This window comes from Pipistrellus hanaki (assembly GCF_964339955.1).
Source record: "Pipistrellus hanaki genome assembly, chromosome: 6".
Classification (NCBI taxonomy): Eukaryota; Metazoa; Chordata; class Mammalia; order Chiroptera; family Vespertilionidae; genus Pipistrellus; species Pipistrellus hanaki.
In genome coordinates, this window is record NC_140508.1 from 30,664,978 (window position 1) to 30,686,248 (window position 21,271).

Here is a 21,271-nt window from a genome sequence, read left to right on the forward strand (position 1 = left end):
CCAGGGTCAGTGTCTCCACACAGAGACCCACCCATTCTGCACCTGGGGCACTTGAAGCCTGGGAGGTATGAGCTGGCAGAAGAGGTGGCTTCCCTGCCAGGTTTCTACCCTCTCTCTGCCAGAAGCCGCAGCCCCACGGTTCTGGGGTGAAGGAGGACTGCCTCGTCAGCACTTTCCACTGACTCTTTCAAAACCACTGACAAGAACTGAGGCTTGTGAGACAAGCCCAAGCCCGGGCACAGTACCCCCCTGCAGGCCCCTCGTGACTCTGCACAAAGCCTGACTGTGCTTCAGCTCCAGCCCCCGGGAGGAGGGGGTCTCCGGCAAGCCTATCCTCTCTCCAGAGCCACCGGCTCCTCCCTCTGCCAGCTCTCTGCCCCCGAAGAGACACAGCAGCCCACAGGGCAGAGCTAAGTGTCCAAGGCTTGCAGGAGGGAGGGGGTCCCCCTTCACTGTGAACTCCTTTCCCACAAAGCTCCCTCTCCTATGGCCCCCACTCAGCACAGATCACAGAGTGAGGGTGGCATGCAAGAGCACAAAAGGAAAACATCCCCCAAAAATCCAGCCACCAGATGAATCACACAGTAAACCCCTCTTTATTGAATCCTCACTATGAGGCCCTGAGCTGGGCACTCTCCATTAGTGGCATCACTTAATACTTCCAAACACCCGGGTGCCCACGTTGCAGATGAGGGAAGAGGCTCAGAGAGGTTCACTGATGGGACAGGGGTCACACAGATAAAGTGAGGGCAGAGCAGGGCTTGACAACACTGAGCTCATCTCTTTCTGCCCGACGCTCGCTCAGTTCTCAGGTCCCCAGTGGCCTCAGGGGGCAGCAGGCCTGAGGATAGCCCTCCGCCTGGCACTTCTCCTGCCTCACCCCTCCCCACAGACTGACACTGCACACACTGTGCCAGGCCCTCAGGGATGCCTGGCAGGAGGCACCCCCAAGCCTAACGGCTCACCCTGGCTGCACAGCCAGAAACCAGGGCTGCCTCCCGCCCAGGGTGACGGTGGAGTGGTCACCGGGCACCTGAGTCTCCCTGTCCCACAAAGGCTGGCTCAAGGTCTGCCAGGCACTACACTAGCCCACAAGCCTTTGACCCTTGGTTCTATCCTCCAAAAACAGGGACAGGGATGCTGGTCTAATTGCTGTGCCTACACACACAAAAAAAATTCTAAGAGCAACTAACTCCTGCTTCCCTCTAGGCCAGGGGTGGGGGAACTTTTTTCTGCCAAGAGCCATTTGGATATTTATAACATCATTTGCAGGCCATACAAAATTATCAACTTAAAAATTAGCCTCGCCTAGCCGGTTTGGCCCAGTGGATAGAGCGTCAGCCTGCGGACTAAAAGGTCCCAAGTTGGATTCCGGCCAAGGGCACATGCCTGGGTTGCGGGTTCGATCCCCAGTGGGGAGCATGCAGGAGGCAGCCAATCAATGATTCTCACTCACCATTGATGTTTCTATCTCTCTCTCTTCCTTCCTCTCTGAAATCAATAAAGAAATATATATTTTTAAAAAATAATAAATAAAAATTAGCCTGCTATCGTGGGTGAAACTTTTAATTAACTGTGGCAGGGTCAAATGATTTACAGGCCTTATATGGCCCACAGGCCGAGTGGCCCCCACCTCTGTTTTAGATAGTCCCCTCCTCTCAATGGCCCGAGGTTTTCCTTGCATGGTAACTACAGGGCGGTGTAACTTGCTCTTCCAACAAGTCCTAACCCAGGATCATCAATAAATGGCTCTCCATTAAGTTCAACAATGAAGCAGGACCCCAGCAAGAGCTGGAACCGGGTCTGAAAAGACAATGGTGTTCATTTCAAAATGCTCACGTTGGCCCTTAACCCAGGATTCAGTCCATAAAACACCTACGGAGTTAAGACACTGAGCTTGGATACTAAACATATTCTTTAAGTCCTTTTCTTGAATTCAAAGAGAGACTTAATAACTTACCAGCTTTTGAAATCAAGAAATGCTTGCCCTGGCCTGTGTGGCTCAGTTGGTTGAACGTCATCCCATGCACCAAAAGGTCACCAGTCTGATTCCCGGTCAGGGCACCTGCTCAGGTAAAGGGCGTAATCCTCGGGGAGAGGGGCTTCATGGGAGGTAACTGTTCCATGTTTCTCCCTCTCCCTTTCTCTCACTCTAAAAAAAATCTCCATTGTTCTTTCTCCCTCTCTCTCTCTCTCTCTCTAAAAAATCAATAAAAACATTTTTAAAAACCAGAAATACCTGTTCTTATACTAGTAATTCTACTAGAGGCCCGATGCATGAAATTCTTGCAAGGGGCTCAGCCCTCGCAGCCCCTGCTTCGTCTGGAAGGCCGTTTGGACGGTTGTTCTGCTATTCGGCCGTTCAGTCAATTTGCATATTACACTTTTTTTATTATAGATCGTCACCGTTATCGCTATTTTTAGCATTTCGCATGGGATATATAAGTGAAAGCTCAATCAATACCCCCATTCTACAGAAGAGGAAACTGAGGCCCAGAGAAGTCCCACACCTGCCCTCTAAAACAAGAAACTCCAAACTGCACTTAGTAAGACACTAAGGCTCAGGTTTTACTCCTTTTTAAAAACCAAAGAGTGAGTCGATTTCATTGTCTTGCGTTACTTTTTCATATTAAACCAAAAGTTTCCCATTAATTGTGTATGATTTTTTAAAATTAGTTTTCCCAATAAAAGAGAGTAAAAGGGGATCTGTATGTAAAGGCCTCATTCAAAAAGCTTTCTCAACAATGTTTGCTCATGGATGGTCCTGAGTGTCTCTGCCTGAGTCATCTTAAAATCCAGCTGACTCAAGGTCTAGTTTTCTGCAGTTCCGAAAGCATCCAGCAGCCCCCCCTCCCTGGGGTCAGGAAGTCGGGGAGCTGGGTGAGCCTAGCTTGGGGTGAGGAGGCGAGTCTGGTGTGGTGAGAAGGCATGGTTAAAGGTTTGTGGACAGGCTCTGAGGGGCCTGAGAGGAAGAATGGACACAGGATCGGATGTCCAGGAACCTGGGTCAGAGGCCCAGGCGTACCGTTTGCCGGCCCTGCCGGTGTGGCGGCGTGCGGGGAGGACAGGCGCGCTGGGTCTGCCAGGGCCCGGCGCACAGCTGGCAGGGGATGGCTAGGTTCTTTGTTCTGTTTCTAATAAATTACAACTCATTTCCGAAGGCTTCTCCTCCCGGGCACACTCACACCTTCCTTTACACCCTCCTCCAAGAAGTAGCTAGAGGACACAGGAATCTGGGCTGGGATAAAAGGGGGCTGCCCTCCCCCTGCCAAGCCACCCTGCTTTGGCTGCCCCCAGAGGCTTTCCCCCTCCTCCACCCGCCCAGCAGGTTCAGAGAGAGCCAGAAAAGCCCCGGGCTCTGCTTGTTTGAGAAGAAAGAGAAGGGCAAAGCAGGACAGCAGAGAGTGGCGGGGCAGGGCGGGCAGGCTCACTGAGCCTCCTCTGGCAGGGCCCTCCGGTCTGCCCGACTCTGTACCATGAAAGCAACTTCTCCTGGGTCACTGGTTGAAATGCCACACCCCATCCCCCGCCCCTGAGCTGCTGCACAAACAGTCCTCACACTTCAGAGGAAATGAGGTGTAGCAAGGAGCAAGGCAGGACGGTCCCCACCAGCCACAGGGGAGGAGGAGAAGGGAGCAGGGCCCTGGGACTCCCCCTCCCCCTTTCCTGTCCTTGCAACACCCCTTCCAGGAAGGCAGCAGGATGAGATTCCCAACCTTTTGGGGAAAATGACTCAGAGCTCTGAGAATCTAAGGAGAAGGGTCATATAAGCAAGCTGACCCCTCCCCATGCTGAGATGTAAAGGGGCACAGCTGCTCCGTGAGGAGGTCCAACGCCAGGGGAGAGGGGGATGTCTGTTCCTTCAACCCATCACACCTCTATCGTGTCTCTCACTGAACCTCTATTCTGATCAAACCCCTGTCCTGCTCAAAAGCCTTCGATGGCAGGCCCTGGCCAGGTGGCGCAGCTGACTGGAGCGTCGTCATTTTGTACAACACAAAGGTTCCTGGTTCGATTCCCGGTGAGGGCACACATCTAGGTGGCAGGTTTGATTCCCCAGTCAGGGTTCATATGGAGCATATGGGAAGCAACCGGTTGCTGTTTCTCTATCAATTTTTTCTCTCTCCACCTACCCATTCCTCTCTCTCTAAAATCAATTACATATATATAATTTTCACACACGCACCTGCGCACTCCCTCAGGTGAGGATTAAAAAAAATAAATAAGCCGGGACCGGTTTGGCTCAGTGGATAGAGCGTCGGCTTGGGGACTGAAGGGCCCGGGTTCGATTCCGGTCAAGGGCATGTACCTTGGTTGCGGGCATATCCCCAGTAGGGGGTGTGCAAGAGGCAGCTGATCGATGACTCTCATCGATGTTTCTGACTATCTCTCCCTTCCTCTCTGTACAAAAATCAATAAAATATGTTTAAAAATAAATAAATAAATAAATAAATAATAAAAAATAAACACAAACCTTCCATGGTTCCCATGGTCTAATGAATGAAGGCAGGTGCCTGGCATCTCCTCCCTGACCTCAGCTGCCCTGTCCCCTATACCCACCCACCATTCCCACCAGATCCTCTGACTCCCACACCCAGACTAGTTCCCTAGGGCCCATCGTGGCCTGTGAACTCTCCTCATTCTGCCCAAATCTCCTTACCCTGCCAGCCACTCCTCCCGGAAGTCAGCCCTGGCTACCCTCACCCCCACCTTCCCCTCCTCTACAGAAGACCCCTCCTCTGGTCTAATCAGGACCCCAAGCCTCACCATGCTCTCTGCCGGCCTTTGTGCTTCTCACGTCCCTGACCACTGTCCCCTTTCCTAGGCCACAGGAAGAACAGATATGCATTCAATGATCACAACAGCCCTACAAGGGAAATAATGCTAGTCCCACAGAACCAATGAGGAAACGGAGGCACCCAGAGGACACAGCCCGCTCTGAGATGAACAGCTGGGAGAGAACTGGTAGGGCGAAGAGATGGCAGGAGCAGTGGGGTGGGAGGCAGTCCCAGGATCCCAAAGACCCAGGCCCGGCAACTGTTGGGTCGTAGGCACCAGACAGGTCCTCCCAGGGCTCTTCCTCACCCTCCCAGGGAAGCAGAACGGTTGCCATGAGAACCCAGCGCTGGCCCCATGTCCCTCCACGCCATCCCTCCCTCTGCAGTGCCCTTTTCTTCCACTGACTGTCCAAATGGTGCCCGTCTCACCAAGCCCACCTCCCCTAGGAAGTTACCCATCCACCCTTCCCTCCCTCCCCGGCACTTCGGGACTTGGACCCTGCCTGTTTGTAGTCGTTCATGGAGCAGCACATTTCCACATCAGCCCCTCCCACGGGGTGTTTTCAGGTTGGCAGGTATTAGAAAGTGTGTGTGTGTGTGTGTGTGTGTGTGTGTGTGTGTATATATATATATATATATATATATATATATATATATATATATATATATATTCCCCCGTGGTCAAATCATTTTTGGAAACACCAGATGGCTTCTTCTCTGCAGGACTTGTCAGAGCCTTTAATTCTCTTAAAGAGCTCTGTGAATCTTCCACCACTGTGTGGTGGAGTGAATTTGCCAGTTTCTACCTTTGTTTGAAGTTTCCCAAAGCAGTCTTTGAAAAATGCAGCCCCCTCCTACCCCCTCAGGAGAGCCTGCAGTCCTTTTAGGAAGTGTGTGAAATATTTGAGGAATTCAGCTTGACAGCCCCTCTTGGCATTGCCCAGGGCAGCAGAAGCGTCCCACCTTCCTTTGGGTGAGGTGACTGTCTACCCCCTGCCAGGGTCTAGAGACCTCACCGGACCAGAGCCCCAAAACACTGAACCCCGGGCCATGCCAAGCCCAGAGAGCAAAGGGCCTGGGAGACGCCCCCAAAGCACACTGGGCAATTCTTTCATGCAAATTACTCCATCATTAGCATTCAAATTTTAGTATTAAACCAAAATTAAAATGTATTCAGCTGCCATTCTAGGAAGAAGCCGTACCCGCATCCAACAAATCCTGTGACCCTCTCCCCTGCTCCCCAGGAAGAGGGTGGAATCCCTCCATTTACGGAAAACCGAGGCCTCAGGGAGGAGCAGACACTTGCCTTTAGCGGCCCCGCCAGGGTCGGAGCAGAGAGAAGCATCTAGGCCTCCCCACGTCCAGGTGCACCGGGGCGGGGGCCCGGAGGGAGAAGACCCCAACAGCAGCAGCTCATGTAACCATTGGTGTTGGCTGCAAGAATGCGGGCCAGGAGAAGGGGCACTGCCCCTGCTGGAGGGAATGGCTGGAAAGCTGGGGAGACTCTGGGGGCTTCTAGGAGAAGATCCTGTGTCTGGGGCTGAAGCCAGCTATCGATATTTCCCCAATCTCCTTGGGCCAAGCCTGGATGGAGGAAGAATGCTCACCCCAGATTGGCTACCCACAGGGCTGGGCTCAGCTGTGGGCAAAGATAAGATGCCTACGTGCCGCCTGCATGTCACCCTGCCCTGGGGCAGTCACCTAAGACACCTTATTGTAGTCTTGGGAACTCATCACTGCCAGACACCCTGGAGACCAGTCCTGGTTCCTGGCCTGAGACTCAAGCCCCCAGACACCCCCTCTCACCCAGCCCCACTTCCCAGCACCCTGCATCCTGAACCCTCTACACCAGTGGTCGGCAAACTGCTGCTCGTGAGCCGCGGTATGCCGCTCTGTTGACCAATGAGTTTGCTGACCACTGCTCTACCCTATCACCTACCTCCACCTCAACCCCCACAGAGGCAGTCCCCACACACACCCCCAACACAATCCACAGGAGCCTGGATGGTCCCTTTCCCTGTCCTAGGTCTCACTAGACCTACACTCATCCCTGCACCTGCCTGGCCCGAGTCCATAATCTCAACCCTACTGCACAAAGATGGCCCATGGAAACTCCCCTCCCCTCATGGGCCACTTCACACCACCTTGGTAGAAATGCAGAGTCTCAGGCCCTGCCCTAGACCTACTGAGTTAGAATCTGCATGTTGAAGTTTGAGAAGCACTTTTATCGAGCACTATTCTAATCAAGCCACTGCACCTATCACCTTCAGTGGCCCCCAGGGGCCTCGTGAATCAAGTCCAGACTCAGCAGCTTGGCAGACAGGGCCTTCCCCAACCAGCCTTCCACCCACCACTCCGGGCTTGGGCTCCCCCTCCACCTTGGGAATGCCAGCTCCTCCTCTGTTGGCCCAAGTCACCCAGGACGCCAGCACCCTGAATAAGCACCACCTCCTCGAGGAAGCTGGTCTGAGCTGCACCTCGTTACATCACACCTGGCGTGGCTCTCGCTCATTTCCTGGAGAGTGAGGATCCTGTCCTGTGTGCCCAGTGGCTGTGAACACTGGGCTGGGGCACAGATGTCAAATGACGCCTGAAAGAAACAAGGCCCCATGTCCAGTTGTCAAGAAGTCCACCCTCAGCTCCAGCCCGCCAGCCTCTGGCTCTGTCTCAACTTTCACCTCAACCCAGGCAGACAAGGACTCGGGCAGTGTGCATGAGCCTCCTGCATACTCCCTGCCAGAGAAGGGATGCTTCCCAAAACCATGGGCCTGAGGAGCTCCCAGCAAGCAGTGTGCTTGCCCTGTGCCTCAATTTCCCAAAATACAGAAGAGAATGCCACCAACTTTCCCTCCCTCTTTTCCTGGTAGGCTGGCAGAATCTGCCAAGATAGATGAGCAGATGCCTTAAACTCTGGGGCTCAAAAACTGAAGAAAAGGGACGCCATCCCTATGTGGTCAGCAAACCTCTGCTCAGCCAACCAGCCAGGCCCCTGGGAGGCCAAGTCACCAGTCCAGAGGCATCATTTTTTTTTTAATATATAATTTTATTGACTTCAGAGAGAGAAGGCAAGAAAAAGAGAGAGATAGAAACATCAGTGAGAGAGAATCATTGATCGGCTGCCTCCTGCATGCTCCCTACTGGGAATTGAGCCTGCAACCTGGGCACATGCCCTTGACCAGATAGAACCCAAGACCCTTCAGTCTACAGGCCAATGCTCTATCCACTGAGTCAAACCAGCTTGGGGTAAGGCATCTTTTCATGACCAAACAGGAAAGCCTTGCAGGACAGGGCTGCCACGCCCTCCTCCTGACTCCCTCCTTCCTGGCCCAGGTCCTCAGGGCTGGTCCTATGGGAAGTCCCCCTTCACAATGGGCCCCCAAGAAGGCATTCAAACGTGTAACCTTAAGGTGTTCCTGGCTTCCAAAACCTCTGGGGAGCAAAGGAATAAAACTCTCTAATCCCATTTTACAGGTAGACAAAAAGAGGTAAGGGCAGGCCCAACCATGAAGTGGATTAAGCTCTCTTCCATTCCTATTTCTCTGTTCCCCCAGCTCAGCTCCCATGTTTGACCCAGCCCTCCTCTGACCCCCATCCAGCTTTCCAAGGCCAAGTCTGAAGCTCTACCTCACAACATTCCACACGGGCTCTCCGGAGGCAGAAGAAGAGGTCAATGCTGAGCCCAGAGGGGTGGCATTCTAACGGTGGCACCTCAAGCAGGGAGCTGTTTTAGTGCCAGAAGCTGATCTCCCCAGCACCCTAATATCACAGTGTGTACGATGGCCAACCACTCAGCCTGGGCCGGAGCCTCTCCTGGAAGGAAAGGTAGGACATGAAGCAGAGAAACTCGCTGAGCAAGGATCTCTTCTCCCTTGGAGGTTATGATTCCTTTCCACCCTCCCCAGTCTCCAAGATACGCAGCCTGCGTGTCATCCTGCACATCTGGAAGCCTGGAAAAACCATTTGCTTATTAAGAAGCCTTCAGCTGGTGCCTAGCTGAGAGGCCTGAGAAAAGTTGCTAGAGTGGGATGGTTTATAGCATGGATTCTAGAGCCAGGTTGCCTGGGCTCGTATCCTTATTCTGTCACTATTGTGTTGTATGACTGCGCCTCAGTCCTCCCATCTGTTAAATGCAATAAGACCTACCTTATATGCCCTAGCTGGTTTGGCTCACTGGATAGAACGTGGGCCTGCAGACTAAAGGAACCCGAGTTCGATTCCAGTCAAGAGCAATGCCTGGGTGGCGGACTCGATCCCCAGTAGGGGGCGTGCAGGAGGCAGCCCATCAATGATTCTCTCTCATCACTGATGTTTCTAACTTTTAAAAAAATATATATTTTATTGATTTTTTACAGTGGGAGAGGGACAGATAGTTAGAAACACTGATGAGAGAGAAACATCCATCAGCTGCCTCCTGCACACCCTCTACTGGGGATGTGCCTGCAACCAAGGTACATGCCTTTGACCGAAATCGAACCCAGGACCCTTGAGTCTGCGGGCCAACACTATCCACTGAGCCAAACCAGTTTCAGCTGATGTTTCTATCTTTTTCTCCCACTCCCTTTCTCTCTGAAATCAATTTTTTTTAATTTTTTTAAAGACTTACCTTATAAGCTAGAGAAAAGAATTAAAGGAGTTAATATTTACAAAGTCCTTAAAAATTGCCAGGCATCCCAGAGTATACTAGCACAGCAGGGCCCTGGCCCAGCCTCTTGCCCTCTGCCTGATTTTAACACCCAGGACACCCTCCTTGATCCCAGCTACCTCTGCTCCAGGCCTTTCTGAGACATGCCAGCCCAGCTCTACACCTGGACCTCTAGCCCCTATTTCCAGCGCTCTTCTCACAGTGTTACTTTGGTTCCTCACCAGTCTGCCTGTCCAGGGCTCTGCTCCCCTCCCTCCTAGATCTGAGGTCCCCTGGCTCTTGGCCCTGCAATCTGGGAGCACCAGCCACACAATTCAATTCTCAGCTGGCTCCTCTGTGCAAAGAGGAGACTGTGAGTGGAAAGGCAAAGGTCTAAGAGTGAGACCCCCAACCCATTTGTCCCACCTTTCTTCCAACCCTCTGTCCTCTGAGGATGGGCACCCAACAGCCAGAGAGCAGCCTGAAGTAAATCCCCAGCTTCCCATCCCCTGAGTTAGAGAACACACACACACCCCTCTGTTAACCTAGCCTGGATGCCCACCAAAGAGAGCAAGGGAAGTCATTTATCCCTAACCCACAGCGGCCCTCACTCACTCCACATCCCCCAGACTCACGAATCTCCCCCCGGGGCTCACAGGCCCACCTTCGAGACACTGGGCCTTTTCCATTTCCCTTTTCCCCCTGAGATCATTACAGCCATTTGCTTTTATGGAAAGAAAGTAAAGTGTTAGGAGTCCCTTGAGATTTAAAAGGGGCTCCTATGCTGACTGCAATACCCTCCTCTTTCTGCCTAGCCCAATCCCCACCTTCCCACCTGACTCAAGACTTCCTGAGCAGCAGCTGTGTGCCAGGCACTGTGTCGATGCTCCAAATACAGCAGTGGGCCATTCAGTCAAGGTTCCAGCCAGGCAAAGAAGAAAGATCATTGTAACCAACAGTTATGGACTGTGATAAACACGATGAAGAAAGTAAAACAGGAGCCTTGGTGAATTATGGACTGGGGAGACATTTGAGTTTGAGAGCTGAAAAATTAGGAGCCAACCCTGGAAGGACATTATAGGCAGAGAGAACACAGCATACGCAAAGGCACCAGGACAGAAAAAAAGCTTGGGATGTTCCAGGCAAAGTGATTCAGGTGTGGATGTCGGGAAGAACACACAGGAACAAGATAAGGCTGGAGGAAGTCAGAGATGGCCAGATCAAAAAGGGTTTCATGGGCCAGGGAAAACCTGGGGATTTTATTCCAAATGCAATAGGGAGCTATTGGGGATTTTAGAGAACAAGATTATCTTAGTATTTTCCTAAATACGTCTCTGTTAAAATGGATTAGAGCAGCATTCAGGTATGACATAAAAGTCCTATGGCAGAAGCCTAGGATGGTAGCAGTGGCGTTCAGAGCTTAAAGAGCATGCCTGAGACAGAATTTGAAGAAAGGACGAAAAGGATATGCTGCTGGATTGGTTGTGGGGATGGAGGCAAAGGGGAAAGTGGATGCCACCTGGTTTCCTGTCTTTAAAGAGGGGTTTACTGAGATGGGACGGCCTGGGGAGGGTCATGTTTGGGGAGTACAGTGAGGGCTCCGTCTCATCCATGTGAAGTTTTTCATACCTGTGACACAATCAGGACATCATAAATCATCACATGGGTGGTTGGATAGAGAGGCTAGAGATAAAACTTGCTACTTAAAATCATGAGAATGAAAACTATGTACATTTAAGATCTTTGTTTATAAATCGATGCTTGATTTAAAAATCCCAAGAAAAAATGAGAGCTAGCCCTGACCGGTTGGGCTCAGTGGAGAGAGTGTCGGCCTGTAGACTCAAGGGTCTCAGGTTCAATTCCAGTCAAGGGCATGTACCTTGGTTGTGGGCACATCCCCCAGTAAGGGGTGTGCAGGAGGCAGCTGATGGATGTTTCTCTCTCATTAATGTTTCTAACTCTCTATCCCTCTCCCTTCTTCTCTCTGTAAAAAAATCAATAAAATATATTTATATATATAAAAAAGAATGAATGAAAGCTGGGGGTGGTGGGTGTATGTCAATAGAAGGATACTGGGGAAGAGGAGGGGAATGAGGACAGAACCCTGAGATCCTCCAACATTCAAAGCTGAGAGACGCTGTCCCCAAAAACGACTTAGGAAGGGCTAGCCAGTGAAAGAGAAGAAAACCAAGAGAAGCCAAGAGGAACCATTGGTTCTAGAAGGAAAGAATGATCCACAAGACCAAGGGAGGTTAAGGAACACCTGCTTGTGGGAATATGGAAATCACTGGAGACATTGACTGGTGTGGGGGGAGGGGGTGCCAGGGCAGTTTCAGTCATTGGTGGGGCAGAAGCTCCCCTGCAGAAACTTTACTGTGAGAGGCGGGTCTGTGGCTGAGGGAGAAGGAGGGATGAAGGCAAAAAGGGGACTATGAGATGTGGGGTGTGATGGAAGAGGGTGCCAAAGCGTGCTCTTACACTGTATGAATAACCCAGCGGGGGAGAGGCCACTTCTAAAACTGTGGAGAGGGGAAGTAATTGAAGAATGGGGGGCAGGGACAGAGCACCTTGGAGCCCCAAGTGGAGGCATAGGCCTGTGGCAGGAATTGGGATGCTTCATGCCTCTGAGAGAGAAGGGGAGGGGAGGGGGGAGGAAACGCAGCTGAACACAGATGTGGGACCTTCCCTGCACTCACTTTCAGGTGCACGCCTACACACCCCTCCATACACACACCCCCATTCGTGCTCACCGCAATGGCCCCTGGGGCGCCGGCCTTGTTTCACTGCTAGGACAAGTGGCCCTCCCGAGAACTGGCACGGATGTGCCCCCACCAGCAGGTCCTGCAAACAACCTGTGGCCATATCTCACCATACGTGTCAGACACGGGGCTTATCCTATCAAGCCGTTCCCTTTCCAGGTGCTAGCTTGGAGGGGGTCCACGGGCCCCGTCACCGGCTCCACCAAAGCCCAGCCCCCGCCCCAGGACAGCACCGTCCCTCAGCCCCTCCCCCGGAGCGAGCCCTCCAGCACACTCCCCTTCCAGAGCAGCCCGGGAGCTGCTCCCACCCCGTCTGGGTCCCCCCCGGCCCCTGCCCCCGAGCAGACCAGCCGGGCGCCCGCAGGGAGGGCGGCCCGGCCTCCCCCCTCGTCCCGGCCGGCGCCCCAGAGCCTTGGCTGCTCTCCCCAGCGACCACCCTCCGGCGGCCCCAGTTGGCGGAGCGGAGCGTCGGCGCCCGGCTTTGTCTGCGCCCACAAAGCGCGCCCGCCAGGCGCCCCGGGCTCCCCGGCAGCGTGCAGCCCGCGGAGCCGGCCTGCCCTCCAGCCCGGCGCGCTCGCCCGGCCAGGCAGCCCCCGCTCCAAACCCCCGTCCCCCGGCCCCGATCCCCGCCGCCCCCGACGCGGGCGAAGGGGGCGCGGCGCCCACCGCTCCCCGCGAGCCTCGGGGGATGCCGCGCCCCCAGCCCGCCCGCCGGAGCCCCGCACGGATCGCGTCCCAGGGTGCTCCCGGCCCTCCGCCCGCCCGCGGCGGCCGCAGCCCCTGCCCGCCCGCCCGCCCGGAGCGAGAGCCGGGCGCCGGGGGCCGGGCGCGGGGAGCGGGCTCTCCATACCTTTCCCTGCGGAGCCGGGGAAGTGAGTCTGCGGCGAGCGGCGCTCCAGCCAGCCTCGTCCTCCTCCGCCTCCCCTCCGCTCCAGCCGCCGGGCTTCCTCCTCCCGCCGCCACCGGGACCGTAGGGGCCCGAGCCAGCCGCCGCGGCCTGTGTGGGGCCCCGCTCCGCCTCGCGTCCCCGGCCCACCCCGCCCGCTCCGCTCCGCTCCGGCCCGGCTCCCGCTCCGCCTCTGGGCGGGGACGCGCGGCTCCGCCCCGGCCCGGCCCGCCGGGGGCGGGGACCTGGCGGCCGCGGGGAGGGGAGGCCGGGGCCCCTGCCTCCGATTCCGGGCCCAGCGCATCCCGTCGGGACCCCACGATCAGTCCCCCTGGCCAAGCTGAGCTCCAGAAGTCCCCACCCAGCCCCGAAAGAAAGGCAGCCGGACCGGCCCGGGGCTGGGCCGAACCCAGGGCCCAGGCTGTCTGCGAGGCGACCCGCAGAGCCGGCTCGCGGACCTCAGTTTACCCGGGGAGTTGACCTTTCGGAAAGAAAGGGAACCTCTGTCCTCCTGGAGCTGCCTTCACCCCCGCAGACACTCCCCTGGGGTCCGAGGGCTCGTCCCAGAGAGCCACCCCGAATCTCATCTTCTCCCCTCCACCCCATCCCCCAGCCTCCGAGAATCGATCTCAGACCCGCAACAGCAGTGGGAGATGGGGCACTCAAAACGCCACAGCCTGTCCTTTTGCAGCGCAGGATTGTGAGCGGAAGTGGCCTCTTTAAGAAAAATATCCTTTGCCCACTACCTCATCCTTGATTTTATTAAAAAAAAAAAAAAGAATCTAATACAAATGTCAGGGTCACTTTTGCTTTTAAATCAGAAATTTGGAAATTTATTTGTTTGTTTTCTGTTTGAGATGCTGGTTCCTTGCAGATTTTCATTTGCTCAGTTGGAGGAGGGGCGGAGCAGGGGCTCTGACAGTTTCATTCTGTTTAGCCCTGGAAGCATTTTCAGGGCCGATAGAGACCCAGTCCAAGGGGTGCAAGCCTTCAGGGAACTCTTTCAGAGTGAGGAGTGTGCCTCACCTAACTCAGACCCCACAATGAACCCACCAGGCCCCAATGCCGAGCATAGCACCCCCCACCCAGTAAGGGGTTTTGATGCTCCTCTGCAGGAGGAACTGATTGGGTATACAGGTATTGGGAAAATTTCCCAGGTGAGAGTAAGGTAATTTACATGCCAGGCCAGTGGTCAGCAAACCGCGGCTCGCAAGCCACATGTGGCTCTTTGGCCCCTTGAGTGTGGCTCTTCCACAAAATATCACCGTCTGGGAGAGTCTATTTTGAAGAAGTGGCGTTAGAAGAAGTTTAAGTTTAAAATATTTGGCTCTCAAAAGAAATCTCAATCGTTATACTGTTGATATTTGGCTCTGTTGACTAATGAGTTTGCCGACCACTGTGCCAGGTTGATCTCCCGGGGTGACAAGAAGACATGGATACCTGCTCGCCTCATGGCAGGCCCTAAAGAATTATATAGGACCCAGCAGGAAGGGTAAGGATACTGGTTCGTGACTGACTCCAAATAGTGGGCAAATGCCTTACGTGCTTGCTAAGGTGAGGGCCTGTTCCATGAACCAGCACACCTGGGCTGTTGGGAAGGGGTGGATTAAACAGTCTGGGGAGATTTGAGGAATCAATCCCTGCTCTGGCCAGGATCTAGCTGGTCCCAGCCCATGATGGCAGCGATCACATCATGGAACAATCTGTCCTCCGTTACAGGCTGCAGGGCATGTACATGGTGAATTTCAGGTGAGGTTTCTTCTTCGCAGAAAAGGTCTTGTCACTGTCCAAGCTATCCCCTCCACCTAGAAGTCTTTCCCCCTTGCTCTTGACAAACCCCTGTGTCCTCTTGGAGTTAAATGTTAGAAGTCACACATCGCTCTGTGAGTCCTTTTCCATCACCAAGGAGAACAGAATGTTTATGAGTGGGCTCTCAGGATTAGATTTCCTGGGTTTGAATTCTGCCTTCATGTGGCCTCTGTGTGTGTGTCAGTTTCCTCATCTATAAAATGGGGTTAATAAATAGTACCTAATCCAAAGATCTGTTATGAATATTCAATGAGAAAATTAATATAGTCCTAGCTTGCTTGGCTTAGTGGATAAAGCATGGGCCTGAAGGGTTCCTGGTTTAATTCCAGTCCAGGGTACATGCCTGGGTTGTGGGCTTGATCCCCAGTAGGGGTTGTGCAGGAGATAACTGATCAATGATTCTTTCTCATCATTGATGTTTCTATCTCTCTCTTCCTCTCTTAATTCAATTAAAAAAAAATAACATACACACACACACACACACACACACACACACATATGGACTTGACAGTTTACAAATAATGAGAATCTACTCAAGTTGACTTGGTGTAAGCAAATAGGAAATTTATACGTTCACATAACAGAAGACTCCAATGGTATAACTTATTTGGGCACCAAGAGGAACAAAAAAATATCAAAACTTAGTCTTCCTCTCTTCACCTCTCATCTCTGTTTCTTGCAGCAGCAAGATAGCTGCTGGCAGCTCTAAGCTCCATACTCACAGCCCAAGACCTCCCTTTCTTCAACTGTCCCAGCAAAATATTCAAGGTTACACCAAGTTGGTCGTGATTAGAGCACATATTATTGTGATCCAGTGATATGTGATCCAATCAGGTGCCCAACCCTGGCATCCAAACCACTCTCCACCACAGGGATGGAGAGTGAGGAGGGGTGATGTCAGAGAACTGTTTACAATTAGAAGGTAAATGGACCCGGAACTGTGTGCTAAGCAAGCACACAGTAAGTTCACATACAGACACACACTAAAATTTAGCCTTGCTGAAACCGGTTTAGCTCAGTGGATAGAGCGTCAGTCTGCAGACTGAAAGGTCCCGGGTTCGATTCCGGTCAGAGGCATGTACATTGGTTGCGGGCACATCCCCGGTGGGGTGTGTGCAGGAGGCAGCTGATCGATGTTTCTCTCTCATCGACGTTTCTAGCTCTCTATCCCTCTCCCTTCCTCTCTGTGGAAAATCAATAAAATATATATATATATTTTTTTTAATTTAGCCCTGGCCAGTGTGGCTCAGTTAGTTGGGCATCATCCTGTGCACTGAGTGGTTGCCGGTTCAATTTCAGGTCAGGGCACATGCCCGGGTTTGGGTCTTGATCCGGTAAAGGGCATGCAGGAGGCAGCCCATCAATTTTTCTCTCATATCTGCTTTCTCTCAAAATTAATTTTAAAAATCTTTTTTTTTTAATTGTACACACACACACACACACACACACATAAACACTTGGGCAAGAGTGGGTTAAATTACTACCATCATTACCTAAAAGATAAATCATAAGTAAGGATACAAAATAATCTATAATCATAAAAGGGTAAGATGCTAATTAGACCGGACATCATTCTGGACATCCTTCCTGATGAAGTCGGGGCCACAGGGAAGCCAGCCCAGGTCCTCGGTGCCTGCGGGCTGCTGGGGGAGGGAAGACCTGATCCCAGATGCCAGAAGGAAGCTGGTGAGGCAGCCCATGTCCCAGGTGCCGAGGGAAGCCAGGGCTGGCAGCCAGGGGAAGGAAGGCCTACTCTTGCACGAATTTTCATGCATCGGACCTCTGGTAACTACCCTGTTTTCCCGAAAATAAGACAGTGTCTTATATTAATTTTTGCTCCCAAAGATGCGCTGGGTCTTATTTTCAGGGGATGTCTTATTTTTCCATGAAGAAGAATACGGTACACATTTATTGTTAAATGAAAATAAAGGAAATTTATTACCTGTCTACGGTACGGTAGTACGGTAGTTGTCAACACAAACCAGACAAACTGTGAATCCTACAGTATCAAGAATTTACTCATTTATTCAATGACAATCATGTCATCATCTTCTGGAACATCATCATAACAATCCAATTCCTGAATTTCCTGGTGAATTTCTTGTGACTCCATTTCTTTCAGAATCAGTGGACCAAATTTCTCATGTTTAGCAATAGCATTCTGAGACAGACCCTAGGGGGGCCTTATTTTCGAGGGATGCCTTATATTTCACTCAGACGGAAATCTGTAAGTAAGTCTTATTTTCGGAGGATGTCTTATTTTCGGGGAAATACAGTAATAATAAGAGAAATACAAATAAATACAAAATGCATACAAAAAATAAATAATAATACATGAATAAACTCACCCTAGCCAATTTGGCTAAGTGGATAGAGCATCGACCTGTGGACTGAAGGGTCCTGAATTAGGTTCTAGTCAAGGGCACATACCTCGGTTGCAGGATCCTTTCTGGCCTGGGCCCTGGTCAGGGTGTGTGAAGGGGGCAACCAATCAATGTGTTTCTCTCACATCGATATTTCTGTCTTTTCCTCTCTCTCCCACTCTCTCTAAAAACCAATGGAAAAATATCCTTGGGTGAGGATTTTTTTTTTAATCTATCCTATATAATAAAGAGATGATATGCAAATTGACCCTCATGCCCTTGAACAAGATGGCCACCCCCATGTGGTCAAAGATGGCTGCTACAAGATGGCCAGCAGGGGAGGGTTGTTGTGGGTGATCAGGCCATCAGGGGAGGGCAGTTAGGGGTGAACAGATCAGCAGGGGAGGGAGAGCAGTTGTGGGGGGACCAGGCCAGCAGAGGAGGGCAGTTGGAGGGCACCAGACCTGCTGGGGAGAGCAGTTGGGGAGGACCAGGCCTGTTGGGGAGGGCTGTTGTTGGGGGACCAGGTCTGCTGGGAAGGGCAGTTAGGGGTGACCTGTATGGCAGAGGAGGGCAGTTAGGGACAAGTGGGCCTGTTGGAGAGGGCAGTTAGGGGCAACTGAGCCAGCAGGAGAGGGCAGTTAGGAGTGACCAGGCTGGCAGGGGAGGGCACTTAGGGATTTAAAATAAACATTCAGGTGATCTTCACACATACACATAAGTGGAAGAAGCAGCTCTCTATATGGTCTGATTGCAGTCAGAGTGTCTCCAGAAGATCTGAAAATATGCACCTCTTCTCCTACCATCAATGATGCATGTAGCTTGGGCCATAAGGAAAGGGCAGTTGGGGGCAATCAAGTCAGCAGGGAGGACAGTTGTGGGCAATCAGGCTGTCAGGGGAGCAGTTAGACATCAATCAGGCTGGCAGAGGAGTGGTTAGGGGGTGATCAGGCTGGCAGGCAGAATCAGTTAGGGGCAATCAGGCAGGCAGACAGGTGAGTGGTTGCTAGCCAACAGTCCCCAATTATGAGAGGAATGTCCAACTGCTGGTTTAGGCCTGATCCCTGGGGACATCCCCTGAGGGGCGCAGGCTGGGCTGAGGGAACCCTCCCCCAGTGCATAAATTTTTGTGCACTGGGCCTCTATTGTATATATAAAAGCCTAATCTGCAAATTGTCCCTGCAGGAGTTTGACCAGGAGACCAGGAGTTTGATCACTCACTATGATGTGCACTGACCACAAGGAGGTGGAACAAAGGAAGGCTCCAGGAGGCAACTTGAAGGCTCTGATCAGCCCTGATCACCAGTCAGGCCTACGGACCCTATCCATGCACAAATTTCATGCACCAGGCCTCTAGTAAAGAATAAACTCTGTGTTTTGCATATTCACAACTGTAAACATACTTTTGGTCCCCCCTCCTTCTCTCCCCCGCCCCACCCCCATAAATATATACATATTGTGTTTACTGGGCTCAGCTAGACAGTCTTCTGCTGCATGTGATGTTAACTAGGGACATCAGCTGGAAGCTTGGGTGGGCCTAGGACAGTGGTTGGCAAACTTATTAGTCTACAGAGTGGCAAACTGCGGCTCACTAGCCACAGTTTGCCAACCACTGGCCTAGGACAATGTAAACGGCTTCTCTCTCCAGGTGACCTCTCCACAGGATAGCCTCCACTTTCCTACAACATGGCAGCCTGGCTTCTCAGAGGATAAAAATGGAAGCTGCCAAGCATCTTAACACCTAGGCCAATTCATAAGTTCTGCCATATACTATTAGCTACAAAAAGTCATGAAGCCAGCCCAAGTTTAAGGAGAGGGTAAGTTGACTCCACATCTTGCTAGGAAGAGTGAAATGTTGTATTTGTTTGCTAGGGCTTCTACGACAAGGTCCTACAAATTGAGTGGCTTATTCCGCATAAATTTACTATCTCGCAGTTCTAGAGGCTGGAAGTCCAAGGTCAAACTGTCAGTCAGGGTTGTTCCTTTCATGAGGGGCAATCTGTTCCATTCCTCTCTCCTGGCTCTGGTGGTTTGCTGGCAACCTTTTATGTCCACTGGCTTGTAGATGCATCACTTTGATCTCTGCCTTCATGTTTTCATCTTCACATGAGTTCCCCTTGTGTGCTTGTCCTTACCTCTGTGTCCGTATTTCCCCTTCTTATACAGACATGATCGAATTAGCGTCTACTCTAATGACTTCATTTTCATTTGATTACCTTTGTAAAGACCCAACCTTCAGATAAGGTAATGGATGCTAGGACTCCAACATACTCCAATATATTCAACCAATTTATGGGGGTGGTACATGATGCAACCCATAATAAATGCACCTACAGGAATGGAAGGACTCCTTGGTAGCCATCATTGTAGATCATCTACCGCAAAGCAGAAACTCAAAAATAATACCTCTCCTTTATTTTTAAGAACATATTCCTGTGGTAGACAGTTTCAACTAGGAATGAACCTGAATTCAAACACTACTTGAATTCCTGCATCCACAGTCTTGGCTATAACCTGTTTTACTATCCTCTCAAGGTGGCCTTTGGAGAGCTTCATTGAAGCAGAATGGATTAGAGACAAAAACAGTTCTTCATTGTTTCCTCCCAGAACAGCAAAGCGGATAAGGTCAGGCTCAGGCACCTGACAGCTGTGAGTCCTTGAGTAAGTTCAACACGTTCCCTCTTGTCATCCTTAAAATGGGCCTAAGATAAAAGCCCGTCTCTCAGGATCATTGTAGGTATTACAAGTAATAAAGGGTATAAGAAGTGATTTCTAAACCATCAGGCTCCTTCTGAAATGTCAGTAATTATTAGCTATATATTGTTACAGCTGACTTAGACCCTGTCTTGTGTTGAAACATTAGCAAATATGATCACAGTCCTATTTCTCACGTGTAGAGCACTTCACAACTTACAAAGCACTTCGGCACTCCCATCACAGGGAGCAGGATGCCCTGTGCTATGAGGGCAGAGTAACAAAGAAGGACTTTAAGAAGTGTTAGTTCCAGCCCAGCTGATACGGCTCAGTGGTTGAGCGTTGACCTATGAACCAGGAGGTCACAGTTCCCAGGTTGTGATCCTCAGTGTGGTGTGTACAGGAGGCAGCGGATCAGTGATTCTCTCTCTCATCATTGATGTTTCTATCTCTCTCTCCTTCTCCCTTCCTCTCTGAAATCCATAAAAATATATTTTTAAAAAATAAGAAGTGTTAGTTACAGTAATGCTGGCTGCTATAACAAAGAGATCCAAGAATACAGTGCTTTAATTGTAATATAAATTCAAGACTTATCCACACAACAAAGAGGTGTTCCCATCTCATGATGGCTTTCCTGTACACTCAGCAATCAAGGTTCATTCCAACCTGTGCCTCCAGCAACCATTAGCAGCAACAAAGCAGCAGCAGAGGAAAGCCTTAGCCTGAAAAATGGCATTACTTCTACATGCATTCTATTGGACAAAACAGCCACATGATCACACCTTACTCAAGGGAAGCTGGGAAATGCATTCCAGCTGTGAGTCTGGGGAAGGGTGGAAAAATAATTTTTTTTTTTTGGGGGGGGGAATGATTTGGGGGTAAAAGGTAGCAGACTCTGCCATAGGGTGTTTATAAAGTTCTAGAAGGGATGGGTCACAAATCCCCAAGGGAGTGTTGTTCCTAGTTGGAGGATGTAAATTTCTCTATCTGACTGATAGAGAAACACAAATAAAAAGTATCCTTGCTCACCCAGATTTTTTCATAAGTTATATTGAGTCCATCTGGTTGAGGAAAGAGTTAGAAAACAAGAGAGTACGTGGCTCAAAACCAGGTCTGCATGGCCAGGCAACAAATGAAGATTGCATCTGAAGTCAAGGCCACACTGTATACTTCCTCTTGCCTTTCCACGTGTCCTGAATGGTGTCCTTAGGCTTCTCCACCAGCACAAGACTCCCTGATCCTCAGCCAACATCCTTGGTTACTGTACGGCTGTCCTGATGGAACAATGATGTATCAGTGAAAAGACACTGACAGACCCAGACAAAAGATACAAGGTCCATGACTGTGGGCAAGGCTCCAAC

The 21,271-nt window shown here is 51.3% G+C and overlaps 1 protein-coding gene and 1 long non-coding RNA gene across 5 annotated transcripts in view; both read right to left on the reverse strand.

Annotated features, from left to right (window-relative positions):
• SMOX (spermine oxidase) overlaps positions 1-13,206 on the reverse strand; it is a 37,005-nt gene extending 23,799 nt beyond the window's left edge. The window contains exon 1 of one of the 4 annotated variants that reach the window (XM_084886812.1): positions 13,009-13,206. The gene's annotated coding sequence lies outside the window, so the exon portion shown is untranslated. Of the gene's footprint in view, positions 1-1,960; positions 1,980-7,226; positions 7,349-13,008 lie in introns of those variants that run through there. The other 3 variants (XM_084886816.1, XM_084886813.1, XM_084886814.1) reach the window with 3 other exon arrangements.
• Positions 13,207-20,773: 7,567 nt separating this feature from the next.
• The window catches only part of LOC311624059, a 41,123-nt gene continuing 40,625 nt past the window's right edge, over positions 20,774-21,271 (reverse strand). Inside the window, exon 3 of the long non-coding RNA XR_014795241.1 lies at positions 20,774-21,184. This is a non-coding gene — a long non-coding RNA (uncharacterized lncRNA). The remainder of the gene's footprint in view (positions 21,185-21,271) is intronic.